This window comes from Sminthopsis crassicaudata, chromosome 3 (genome assembly GCF_048593235.1).
Source record: "Sminthopsis crassicaudata isolate SCR6 chromosome 3, ASM4859323v1, whole genome shotgun sequence".
Lineage (NCBI taxonomy): Eukaryota > Metazoa > Chordata > Mammalia > Dasyuromorphia > Dasyuridae > Sminthopsis > Sminthopsis crassicaudata.
In genome coordinates, this window is record NC_133619.1 from 78992308 (window position 1) to 79006973 (window position 14666).

General features: G+C 35.9%; 1 protein-coding gene across 5 annotated transcripts in view; it reads right to left on the reverse strand.

Annotated features, from left to right (window-relative positions):
- Nucleotides 1-14666, reverse strand: part of PARD3B (par-3 family cell polarity regulator beta) — a 1277739-nt gene that overhangs the window by 1024221 nt on the left and 238852 nt on the right. The window lies entirely within an intron of this gene.

Genomic DNA, 14666 nt, shown 5'->3' on the forward strand with positions numbered 1-14666 from the left:
GGATCACCCAAATTCTCCACATAACTCCTATTTCTCCTTGCCCTCTCCATTTCTAGCTCTCAGAATCTAGGGTTTTAAGAACACCTTTGGGAGAAAACTAATCTGTATGTCCCCATTTTTCCTTTTTAAAATGTTCTAGAGAACATGTAATCATGCTTACATCTTTTTTAAGGAAAGAACTAAACATGTTTAACCTATATCAGATTGCTTGCTGTTTAAAGAAGTGGGAAGAGGGGAGAAAGGAAGAAAAATTTGGAACACAAGAATTTGCAAAAGTAAATGTTGAAAACTATCTTTACATGTATTTGGAAAAATAAAATATTATTTTAAAAAAAGAGCCAAATGTGTAAAGTTCTACCCTCTTCTCTAGACAAGTCCTGGGAGTATGATATGCATCTCTGAGGGACTTGCTATATAACATTATGCTTATTGGACTGGCTAATCTCTTGACAGATAGAGACTCTAAAAGAAGGATCAAGGAGTGTAAGGTCCCTTTAAATGGGTGGACACAGTGCAACAGGAGATTGAGTGCCCCAGAAGTATTCTCTGTGGATATAGGACTGCCCCGTGGATGGGATCTTGGCCATATTGAGATAGCTCTCTCGCTGGTTGGCTGTGTGTGTGACCTCACAGGCCCTTTATAAGCCCACTGCAGACAGCAGTCGCTCTCTTTAACGTGGCTCCCCAGCCTAGGTGGCGAAGCCAAGCTGATGGAGCCATGAGAGGTAAGGAGCCTGGGAGAGAACAAGTGGGTCTTTAGACCAGGTGTTCACTAGGGAGCTGACAAGTCAGAGCATTATGTGAGTAGGTATAATAAAGGCTTTTAAGATTACACGTGGCTGTTCTTGAGCGCGCTACTGGTTACTAAACTATAGATTCAAGAGATTGTGACCAGAGACCTTTGAAGGCCTCAGAGGAGGCGAGCCAGGTAGAGTTGACACTGCAAAGGTCAGTGGTCAAAGGTACTCTGTTGGGCCTAGGACAGACTAGTAATTGTAACTGCCAGGAGGGCATGTTACAAAGGAGGACAAGCAGATTGGATACTAAAGTGATATTTGGATGAACTGATGCATTGTATTAAAAGATGAAAAACAATACTCAACACTAAGGAGTATCACCCTGAACCTTATGAAGGCAAGTTTGTTCTATCATTGATTGCCCCAGTGTGAATGAAAATATCTGCTAACTCTGACACCTACATCTCTTTAGTTTGGGAATTAAAAAATCTGCTTCATATTCAGGTCTTAAAATCTGCCAATAAAAGCCATCACATTCCTGCATTTTAATATTGCCTAATTTAGCATTTTATCATTAAAAGTAAATGTGAGACATTTTAATAAGAATATATGGTTATTAAGTCATCAGTTATTTGATTATAAATATGTCTTATTAAATCAATAATTATTAATACCCTGTGGGCCTTTCCTCTAACTGTGAGTTCATGGCCTACACCACTATTTCCAGAGGTGTTAAGACAACTGGCTCATTATACTCCTAACTTCACCTCACTCTTTGGCATTCTCCCTTATTCCGCAGCAGCCTTGCCCCCCTTTTAGCTCCCTTTTCTGCCCCCCTGAAGCATTAGCTCTTTTGAGAGTAGGAAGTGTCTCTCTTACTTTGTATTTGAATTCCTAAAATTTAGCATTGTGCCTATAGCACATAAGTGGCTAATAAAAAAATAAACAAAAAACAACCTACATCCATATTTAGCTACAAAATAATGATGGTCCTCTGATCTTGGAGAGAACTGAAGTGAAAAAAGTACACATCCATATAAGAAATCATCAGACTTAGAATTGGAAACATCTTTACACATCTTATAGGAACTCTTTATATTACAAGTGGGGAAACTAAAGCTCAGAGAGCTGAGCTGGGTGGGGCTGCTCAGGATCAACATCATGCATCAGCAAGGTGGGGAATCAAGAATCAAGGCCACATCCTTTAACTAATCCTGCTTTTTAGAGTAATTTACTGGCTCTCCCTAGAACTACACAATTCAGCTTGCTAAATTAAACACTTGTGCAGAAGGATTACTGAGTAGGCTTAAATAAGGCAACAAGACTAACACTGTTCAAAAGGGTTTCAAGTCTGCCTACGCTTAGTTAGCAACATTGCTGTGCTTTTGAAGCCATTTCATTTTTGTGGCTGTTTTAATGGCACACAACACCCCCCAAAACTCACACACACACACACACACACACACACACACACACACACACACACACACACACACACACACACAAGCATTTACATCTTATAAGAGCTTTGCTATCAGAATTTCATGCTCTATACCTAATGCCAAGAAATGTGGCCTTAGGGACCAAGAATTGCTAGTAAGTAGGAAGTGGAGCTGGTCTCTGTCTTGAAACAAAATTAAATAATATCATATGTAAATGCAAACACAAAGAATGCATTAAAGCATAAACTAAAAACTGCACTAAGGAGCATCTGAGAAAAGTCTGCCCTATAGGTTACTGCCCTAACATAGTATAGTTCTGTCAATAAAATTTTTTAAGACCCAGAAGACATAAAAGTGAGATAGGAACTATCCTCAAGAATTTACATTTTAATACACACGTTTCTGGGAATGGTGGCTAAGGAAAAGATTTTGACATGGGAAGACATAGATTGTGAAGAGAGTCCCAGAGCAACAGATGGCCTGGTAGCAATGTTTTTTTTAAAAAATAGATTTAATTTAATTTTTTTTTTTTTTGGCTGAAAGCAGGGTGATTCGATGATTGTTATGGAAAGCAGAAGGGAGGTAGGAGACAAGAGTGGCTAGCAAGATGCCCATATTTGATGAAAGGACCCCAAAATTCTCTAAAACTCCTTGAAGGAGAGATTCTCCTTGAACCCTGAATCAGTTGGACCCCCACTGAGGGAAAGAAGATAAACAGCTTCATTCTGTTATCTAGTTAAGTCCAGAGCTGGAGAATTCCAACTTTATTGAATTAAAGAGACTCATTCAATTCTATTCAATTCCAGCTCAAACTCCACCCACCAGCCGCCACTGGAAACTGCCCTCAGCTTGTAGCCAAGGCTTCTCTTATAAAAAGAGCCAATATTAAATCCATTCCTTGCAGAGGACCTAACATGTCATCTCATCCTATGCCATGCAATGCTAAGGAAACCTCTGCCCACTGGAATGATATTCTTTTCCAGTGTTACCCTCTCTTTATCCTCACCTATTTCCCTAATGAGACTTTATATCCCCTGTTGGGACCTTGCCACTAAGGAATTCAGCCTTTCTATTCATGCATAGCAAAGGCTGACTTCCCAATGCCAATAATAAACTTTTTATCAGTCTAGCTTTTTGGGTTCATTAATTCCTTTACAAAGAACCTCTGTGCCACCAGGAGGGGGTTCCCACAACCCCCTAGCCATGTACTGAATCCCAAGGAGTTTTAGGGGAGCCAAACCTCTTCATTTGGTTCTCTGAACCCTGAACCTGCCACTAACCTCATCATTTAACTTCCTGACCACTAGGAACCCTAATCTCATTTTCGTTCCCTGAATGTAATCTCATCATGTTGACCAAGTAAAATGAAGCAGAGTCTTAGGCTTGCCTGGTGTATTAGGTTTGAAGAGAGAGCTAGAGTCCTAAAGGTGAGTGCATTCCCCAAATGGGGAGCAGGGTATCAGGTGGTAAGGTTCCTAAAGTTCCCTGTTCCTAGTAAATAGAGGAGGTGAGCAGCAGAAGGCAAATTGCAATATATTTAAACTGTTTAGGCCCCAGTGGATTGCTTTCATTGTTAATCTCACCATTTCCAAAAGACATATCATAAATCCTATTCTCTTTAATCTGGATTTATGGGAGGTTGAATTTTTCTTCTAATACATTTCAAAAGCAGACTTTATCCACATGAGAGGAAAGAAGAAACCAAAAAATAATGGAATTATAATTTGATTTTATCATTTACTTCCTTTTTCCTTTTACATCAGTACCTCAAAATATTAAACATCCTTATTATTTCTAACAGCTGTTAGTCAGCTTCTCTCTGAAATTCCAGCAGTTAATTAGCAATGAGAAACAGAAAAACAAGCAAAACCTGCCATGTTTAATTATGCTGTAATTTTCTTAAAGTTTAAAAAAAAAACCTATGCATTATTCAAATTGATGTCAATTATTCTGAAATGCAAAAAAATTGCTATATATTTATATGTATGTATTTTAAGTCTTACAATTTTCTTCTGTTATTTCAATGGATTAAAATGTGTTACTATTACATATGTATGTATTCGTATATATGTATATATAATGTGCATCTATTTCATAACAGGTGAACATAAAGTCAGTGATGTGCACAATATTTACTATCATTCACAAAGGCATTTATTAAATAGAAAAAAAGGATAAGTCCGTTTTGAAATGGCATATAATATATTCATGGAAGGTCGAGGTTCTGGTAATAAAATTATGGCTTGAGTTAGTTTGATATAAGGAAAGTGAGAAAGAGAAGGTGTCACTCTTTGGCATCAGTGTCAACTCAAATAAAAATGGATCCTGGCTGGCAACATACCAATTGAGCAAAACATTAATTGACATTATCTATGTTACATTGTTTTGTTTTTTAAATTTAATGTGCTTAATATTTTCCAGGTTCAGGGTTAGGTAGCATCTTGACACCTTTTTCTACAGTATCTTTAAAAGATAAACATTAATTAAGTAAAAAAAAATTTAAAAATTTTAAAAATTGATACCTATGTTAGAGTAAGAGTTGACATTTTGATTATGAACAATAAAGTTTTATAAGCATTTTCAAATCTCTTTGTGGAATATCACAGTAATGTAAAAAGAGACTTATCTAATTATGTAAAAAAAATGAAGTGGATAAAAAATATACTGCCAAAATTATGACATATATCTAAATAGCAAGCCCTTAAAATGTATACACCAATATATGTATCATAGATAGTGCTTATAAGGACAATGAGCTGGTCAGGCAAAAAAAAAGTGTTTACATCAGTCATATTAGGGAAACCAATCACTGAGAATGCTTGCTGATGAATTACAAGTATTAGAAAAGTCATCTATAGCTTGATAAATGGCACTAATAAAGATGAGAAGAAGAAGAAATGAATGAATTATATGTATTTCATATAGAATAGTCAGGACTGACATATCTTTACTCTTCCCTTTTTGGGCGAGAGAAAGGAAGACAATCTCATACTGAAGAAGAAAAAATTATTCGATCAACAAGTAGTTATTAAGTACTGAAAAATAAATGACAGGCACCTCATGGGTGAAAGAATAAAAAATATTTATTAAATGCTAATTGCTAAAAGTAAAAAAAAAAAAAAAAAAAAAATACATAAGTGAGGCAGTCCCTACCCTCAAGACAGTAACATTCTAATGAGGAACAGAAAGGACAAGAGAAACACAAAGAATGGAATAGAGGCAAAGAAAGAAAGTTTGGGTATGGAATATCATGAAAGTGGGGAGTGAATAATTTGGCAGTCCATTAATATTCCCTTTTCCAGAAGCAATGGTAGAAAAGTTTGGGGTTGGATAGCAATTAGTTAAATACAGAGTCCTAGGGCAAAAAGGATTTAAAATTTAAAAAGTCAGTTCCCAGGGCGTATACAGCTCATCCATGACTTTGTCTCTGATGATCCAATTGGGAAGATAAATTACTTGAAGATGTAGAGAATACTAAGAAAGACAAGAACAGATTAGGATAAAGACATTGAAAGAGAAAAGGGAAAAAGGCAGGGAAAGGGATAGTTCCAACTGTCACACCTCCCATTCAATCTGGGAGATAACATGTATTTACAGAATAAACACAATTCAAACAGAAGGTAATTAATACCTGGTGGTTAAGGAAGAAGGGCACTAACAGTTGGAAAAATCAAATAAGCTTCTATTTCCAATAATATTGTGTTGATTCCTTTGCTGTATTAGTTGGACTAGCAGAAACCTGGGATTCCTTCCAACTCAGAAATAATGGGATTCTATTCCCCTTTGTTTAACTTCCCATCATTTAGCTTTTTAAAATGATCTCTGAACTGCTGGATGTCAGACACAGACTACCAAAGAGAATTACAAACTTAGTATGTGATTGAGCAAAACTCTGCTTCTTGTTCCCCAAATGGTACATGTCTCCTGCTTTGCCTCCGAATCCCAAGTGCTCTCTGACTGCTTAGCCTGCCATCACATCCCTGGCATCTTGTCCTTTTCCTTTCACCACTTCTTGTGCGTAACTGGTTCAGAGGCTTTTCCTCATAAAAGAGCTGGTGGTGTCTTCTATTTTAATTTGACAATAGAGCTGAGATGACTTGGTAGATTCTTCACCACTAGCCACAGAAGCCTTTTTCTCTCTTTCAATTACTCTTCACTGTATTAGAACTGTCACAAAGGTTTCAGGTAAAGCCAAGGTGAGTTTGGAATAAAAACAGTGCTTCCAAAGACTTACAGAAAAAAAAAAAAAAAAAAAAAAAAAAAAGCTACTGTTGGAAAAAATTTTAAATAACATCACTCACTAGGTAATTCCCTATGTAATGTTCCTATTTCTGTCAGTCAAGACACTGGTATTTACTGGAAAATTAGCTAGTCAGGGGCAGCTAGAGTGGCACAGTAGATAGAGCACCAGCCCTAAAGTCAGGAGGACCTGAGTTCAAATTTGACCTCATGCACTTAACACTTCCTAGGTGTGTGACCATAGGCAAGTCACTTAACCCCAATTGCCTCAGCAAGAAAAAAAGAAAAATTACCCAATCAACTACTTGCTCAACATTTTTATTACCTTTTTCCTAAATGATAATTAGCATTCTGGGTAATAATAAAAATACTTAGCATTTAAAGGTTTGCAGAATGGTTTCCAAATATTGCCTCACTTGAGCTTCACAACAACCCCAGGAAATAAGTGCTATTGTTATTGCCGTTTTTAAAAGAAGAAATTGAGGCAGAAAAGTTAAATGGCTTGCCAGAATCACACAAAATAGTAAGTTGTAAATAAAAGGAATAAGAGATGCATTTGAATTCAGGTCTACCTGACTCCAGGTCTAGTGGATCTATCCACAAGACCATGGCAGAGAATCTGCCAGGATTCATAGACGAATATGGATGAATAAAGCATGGGTAGTACCCATGTTGAAGGAAGCATAGATCCACCATATGAATACTGACATATTTAGTTCACTAACAGAGGGAACAGCTACTTTTAAAATCAATGAAAGCTGACAATTTTTCATAAAATCATTCTTATAATCACAATTTGGACCAGTTCAAGTAAAAGCTAATGCCTGCAAGGAGCATAATATTTAGGAAGCTATCTAATATAGTTTAAATTCATTCAAAATATTTAAAACCCAAAAGGTACTGCTCTCTATATAAATGACCTCTAAAAAGAATTAATGGTGTTTGTTGTTTAACTCCTAGACACTAACAAATTTCAATTCCATCCATGTTACTTGTGGGCATTATTTGAGGAAAAGTAATATCTGAAACAATGGAAATTCAATATTTCTAAGAAAATTTGAGGTATATGAAATATATTTCTCATATCATTATTTAAATTGTAGGCATCAAAAATAGCTAGAATGGTTATTAAGTAATGAGATTTACAGTGCCATTCCTCTCTATAAAAACTGTCCACACTATCTTCTGTCTGTAGGATAAAACCCCAGCTCCAAAGTCTGTACTTAAAATGCTCAATAGTCAGATTACAATCAAATTTTTTAGCTTTATTTCCTATTTTTTACACAATTTTGTGCACAGTATAAGATTTTACATACCACGGGCATACCCTTTAATCCTCAAGGGCAGGCAATAGTAGAGAGAAGAAACAGAGATATTAAGACACTCCTCCAAAAACAAAAGAAAGGGGGAGCCACAGGTAGCCCTAGGGAACTTCTAAATTTAGTTCTCTATACCATTAATTTTCTAATTTTTGACAAAGATGCACTGGCTCCAGCAGACAGGTTTTATAACCCACCAGAAGGGCAGTGTCCAGTGAGAGCATCTCCACTGTCCTTAGATAATCGCCAGGTGATGTGGAGAGATCCAGAAAGTGGTGAATGGAAGGGACCAGATAGGTTAACTGCCTGGGGGAGAGGGTTTGCTTGTATTTCTTCAGCAGGAGAAGGAATCAGATGGGTGCCAACGAGTCATATTCACCTTGTCCATCAGAGAGAGACAGAAAAAGAGAAAAACCTCAAAATAAAGGAGAAGATCTAAGAAACATCTGACACTGAAAGAGCATGGATAATAAGAAGACTGTTAAAGAACTTTAAAAACCAGCAGGAATCATTGGACTTCCTCACACAAGATGAGACTAATGGACAATGGACTTATGGACATTTATAAATTTTCAATTTATGATTATTTGATTATGTTATATTCTTCTAGCATGTGTTATGTTACTATGTTACTATGTGCTTATGTAATTTATGTAATTATCTGTAATACTTCCCATATTGATGGATTTATGTTTCAAGGTCATGACTGTCCTATGTCCTAAATCAAAAGAAAGGGGGAGATGTTAGGATTACTAAGTGAGAACTCAGGTTGTCTGGACAGTGACAAGGTGAGAATTCAGGGTTTTTGGACAATTACAAGGTGAGAACTCAGGTTGACTTGATAGAGGGGGCAAGCTCATTGGCTGGGGTGGTTCTTCCCAGAAGCCCTTGCATTATCCCACGCCCATTCTCTGGGAAGATAAAAGAGACAGCACTGGGCCCAGAGAGCACATCGGCCTGGAGAAGGATAAGAGCTGGAGGAGATCAGAGCAGGATTCAAGAAGAGGGTCTCTGCATTACATCAGGCCTGACGGGGCTCTCTGCAGGAAGGGAAGTCACTTCTCTGGACAAGAGTTAACAGCAACTGCCTGGAGACAACGGTTCGTTACAGGAAGAAGAATCTGTCTGAGAGATTTGAGTAGAAGACACAGCAGATCTCTCCCAGAGAGTGATCCGGCAGCTTCTAGAGACGACAGCGTGCTACAATTACAATCCAACCAAACTACTCTATTAATTATTCCCTGAACTTGAGACAGTTTCTATCTCTTTTGCCTTTTCCCATGCTTGTTGCTTGTTCCTCATTACCAAAAACAGTCTTGTCTTGCCTCTCCTTCTTAAAATCTTCTCTTTTTTGTGGATTTACATTTTTACTTCTATATGAAGCTTTTCCTAATAATCCCCAATTATTAACACACTTCACAATTTATCTATTTGCATAACATCTTTATATCCTTCCATCTACCAGCAAAATATAAGTTCCTTAAAGATAGTACCACTAGTGCATAGCACAAATTCTTCCATGTGGAATGTTGTTCCTCATATCTAAAACATATTTTTTTTCCTTGCCTTTTCCTCTTAAAAATCTTCTGCTTTTTCATCAGTTGACATTTCCCCTTCTACATCAAACTTTTCCTTATAATTGTTAACATATTTCTCAACATATTATCTATTAGTGTATCATTATTGTATAGTTCCATCTACCAGTAATATATAAGTTCCTTGAGGATAGTATCCCCAGTGCATAGCACAAATTTTTCCATGTGGAATATTATTATTAAATTTATTGCACTGAATTATCATTGATTGACTATATACCTCAATTTTATTTTAACAGGTTATTTGTTTACAATGATAAATACAATCACTATATAACTTAAGTCTATTGTTTTCTCTAAATGCAAATAATATGAATGAAGCCAAAATACAATGAACCAATTTTGAAATCCATAATATTGTCAACCCTAAGGCAAAATATTCAAAGAGGACAATGAATGGTTGCTAAGAACTAGAGCTCCCTAACCGTTAACTCTTATTACTGAATGAGTGACAGTGAAAGTGGCAAGATAGAAATATCAAACAGCTTTCTATTGTTAGGGTATAAGGTCTGATCGCAGCTCAGACAGCACCACATTTGTGAACATTATACAATTTCCTAAATAGCTAATAACCGACATTTCCATGCTTTCTCACCTGTGGAGACTTTTAGTATTCAAATCATTCCAGGACAGAGAAGATGGAAGCTACAAAGAACTTAGATTGGGGTTCTCCCTCTTCTAAATGCCAAATATCAAAGAATTCTACAAATCTGAAAATATTAAAGACTCTACAAATCCCAGGGAATAGAAGATCACATCTAGAAAGTTTCAAGTATTCTGGCAGCACTAAACGATGTATAAGAAAGTTTGAGAGTAGGGTTTAACACAAAGAATGGTTTTATTATTTTCATTTATACCACTTTTAAAAAGTACAATATAAAGTAATTTTATGATTCTTCAATGACAGCTAGGCTTGAATGACTTCTCTCTGTATTTTCAAAAATGATGATATGCTTTATCCCCTGATAAGGGGCCTAGAATTTCTTGATCTGAAGAAAGGAAAGTCTTATGCTTTGTTCCTTTTCTATACCTTTCCATTCTATTACTATCATAAAGATAAGTTTATGCTCTTTTGTGGTGGTCAGGAATTGGAAACTAAGGCAGGGTACTTATCATTTGAGGAATAACTGAAAAAGTGACTTATGAATAGGACTGAATATTATTGTACTAAAAAAAATTAAGAAAAAGGAGATAGCTTCAGAGAAAGCTGGGAAGATTTGTATAAACTGATGCAAAGTAAAGCCAAACAGATAAATTATACACTGGATAGCTGGCCTACACACACATACTAGTCATGTAAGCCTTTTTGCCTCAGTTTTCTCATCTGCAAAATGTACAAGAAAAGGAAATGGCATACCACATTAGGACCTTTGCCAAGAAAACCCCAAATGGAATCATGAAGAATTGAAATAACTAAAAATCAAAGAAATCATCAGACCCAAAGGAACAACTTATACCATAACAATGATATTGTAAAGACAAATAACTTTCACTAAATATACATGCAAAATTATAATAAATAATCTAATGCAGAAATAGAAATGTGATAGAAACTGACCATTTGTAATCTAAATAAACACTCCTAGATAATACATAAAAAGACATTATTCATGTAAAACCGGGTTGGGGACTGGGATAGTGGAGAATGGCAGTGAGTCATGGATGGATCGATGAATGGAGGAGAGGGATAGATACAGGGAGAGGGAGGGATGGAGAGAGGGAAAGAGATAAAAAGAGAGAGAAAGGGAGAGAGAAGATATACACATATATACACATATGCACATATATACATATGTACACATACATATAAATGTATGTGTACATATATATGTGTGTGTATATACATATACATATATATACGTATGTGTATATATGTATATATATGTGTGTATATACATATACATATATACATATATATATATATATATATATATACACACACAGACACACACACACGCACATATATATATATCTATATATATATATATATCTATCTATATATATATATATATACCTGTAATGTCCTAGTTTGCTTTTTGGAGGTCTTGGGAACAGCTGTTAGGATTCTTACAAGGTACTAAGACAGTGGAATTGATAGAGACAATAATTATCTAATTTAGCATAGTTTAATATGATTGATCTGATCCTACAAGGAGATGTTATGAGCCAGAACTTGACACAAGGTACTAAGTGGAATTGAGGAGACAATGGTTAACTCTAGTTTAGCATTTATTTAATCCTACAACAAATAATGGTTTCCTAGTGATATAATGATTGATATATACTCAGTGTGGAGCATATAAGGGGGAAGTCTCAGGGCCAGGAAGGACAGGCCCACTAGAGGCTCATTCAGAGGAAACTAGAGGTAGAAGCTGGCAGAGGCAAAGGACTAATGGCAGAAGCTCTCAGAAAGAGATAGGACTCTAAGAAAGCTAATCAGGCCCAAGAAAAAGAAAGAAGCCTTTGAAGGAAACAATAAAGGATTTGGACTTTAACTCCTGCCTGCATTTGGGGTGATTACAGAACTGAAAGGAAGGCTGCCCCCCAAAGCCCTCCAAGAAGTCTGTTCCCAGAGAACATTGAATTTTAGAGAAAAATTTTAGAAACAGCCTTGTTTTCAGCAGAATAATCACCACGAGAATAGTAAGGGATAAATTCCAAAAGTCTTTATTGTCTCCTTTAATCTCTCCCAGTTTGGGTCAGCAGTTTCAGCCAATCAGCCAGTCACCAGTCTGGACATCCAAATGTAATATCCTGCTTTCTAAAGCCCTTAAGTTGGGGTGACAAAACATACCGTTGCTTTCTAGAGCCCCCACTCCAGGGTAGATTAAAATATAGTGTTCAGACCAGCTCTCTGGAGGATCTCGGAACCACCCCAAGTCCTTGGTCTTTTAGTGGAGAAGTGATGAAGGCAGGAGAGCCATCAGAAGGCTGGTCAAGTCTTCTCTCTCAAAGTGCAGGAGAGTCACCACGATGGTCTCTATCTTGAAGTCTCTCTCTGGCTGAGATTGTCTCCAGTTTATATGCTCTATTATAATACATCATTACAGTATACTGAGTATAAACCAATCATTATATCACTAGGGAACCATTATTTGTTGTAAGATTAAATTAATCATACTGAATTAGAGAACTCACATGTTAAACTAGATAACCATTGTCTTATCCATTCACTGAGTTAACATCTTGTTGTGGGACTAAATCAATCCTACTAAGCCTTAAGTATATTTCTCCAATGTTCCTGCCATTTATATATACTCACATACATACACATATATGGAAATTATGTATTCAATGATATTAAATGTTGTATTAAAAAAGCACATTTGATGTCTAGGTTGCCATGTCTTCCCCTGACAGAACCTTCAAGAATCTAAGGTTATTTCCATGTTTTGATATTGCATCACATTCAGATTTCTGGGGAAGATTGCTAAAGCTAGTTGTTCTTAGAGAAAACAAAAACATTTTCTGTTTCTATTGTCTTATATTCAAGCATATGGCAACTAATATAAAAAAGAAACAGTAATTCAAACTAGTTTGCTTGTACATTAATAATAGATTTTTGTCAAAGTCATTCCAAAATGACTTTGGAAAGGTTCTAAGTGGAATAGCTAGGATCTGATCTCAGGTTCCAAGATACCAAGTTTCCATGACATCACTTTAATTTGAATCTTTCCATCATATCCTACCTCACATTACACTGTATTTTCTATTTATATCACACCTTCTCCAAATACCTACCCAAGTAGTTTTAAAAATTCCCTCAGAATAAGAGCTCTTTTATTTATTTATTTTAACTTTTATATCTTCAGTGCATTACAGAAGAAATAACTTACAAATAGACCCTAAGTCATTTGCAGAATTGGCCTAAAATATATAAACTTGGATTTAGATTCCCATATACAATTATGGCAATGCATCACTCTGTTGAACTTATTCTCTTCAAGAAAAGTAAATTAACTGCTAAAGTTGAAGCCGTTCCCCAAGGTCTCAATCTTGATCTCTCTTTAATCTGATTTTAATTGTTCCCTAGTTCTCTGGTCCTCGGCCCTGTTCCAAACCCTCTCCTCTGCATTTTCTTATCTACTTTCAATATGTCATTATCTTCCTGATTAAGTTATGGTATCTGAATGTAATGAAATTTCTATATGAAATGATGAGCAGGCTGATTTCAAAAAAGCTTGGAAAGACTTACATGAACTGATGCTAAATGAAGTGAGCAGAACCAAAAGAGCATTGGACATAATAACAATAAGATTATGTGATGATCAACTGTGATGGACTTGGCTCTTTTCAACAACAAGGTGATTCAAGGCAATTTCAACAGATTTGTTATAGAAAGTGTCATATGTATCCAGAGAAAGAACATTCCACTCGGCACTCCATACTCTACACTGTCAAAATAATATAGGGCATAGGTCAGATAGTATTACTCCCCTATCAAAAACTTTCCATGTAAACTTCTCAGCCTAGCATTAACAGCTCTTCACAATATGGTTCCAACTACCCTTTTCAACAATATTTCACTCTACTCTTTTTTTGTGAAGTAATATTTGGATTAATTCTTCCCTCAGTTGAATACCCTATCCTCTACCTACAATTGTTTGCAGTTCTCAGGTTCAAGAGCTCTTATTCTGAGGGAATTTTAAAATTTACTTGAGTAGGTATATGGAGGAGGTGTAATGTAAATGGAAAATGCAGTGTAATGTTAAATAGGACATGATGGAAAGACCCAAACCAAAGAAAATGTCATAGGGTTCTGATAAAGGCCTCATTTCTAAAATATATAATTTACTCAAATTTATAAGACTTTAAGCCATTCTGCAACTGATAAATTGTCAAAGGATATGAACAATTTGTCAGATGAAGAAATTAAAACCATTTAGAGTCAAATGAAAAAAATATTTTAACTCATTTTTCATCAGAGAAATTCATATTAAAACAACTCTGAAGTAACTACATATCTCTCAGGTTGACTAAGGTGATAGGAAAAGATAATGATGAATGTTGGAAGGAATATGGGAAAACTGGGGCACTAATACATTGTTGGTGAAGTTGGGAACTGATCCAAACATTCTAGAGAGCAAATTGGAATTATACCCAAAAGGTTATTAAACTGCACACCCTTTGATTTAGCAGTGTTTCTATTGGGTCTGTACGCCAAAGGAATCATAAAAAATGGAAAAGGACCCACATGTGCAAAAAATGTTTGTTGCAGCCTTTCTTGTAATAGTAATAAACTTGAAACTAAGTGAATGTCCATCAATGAGAGAATCGCTGAATAAGTTATGGTATATGAATGTTACAGAATATTATCCTAAAAGAAATGATCAG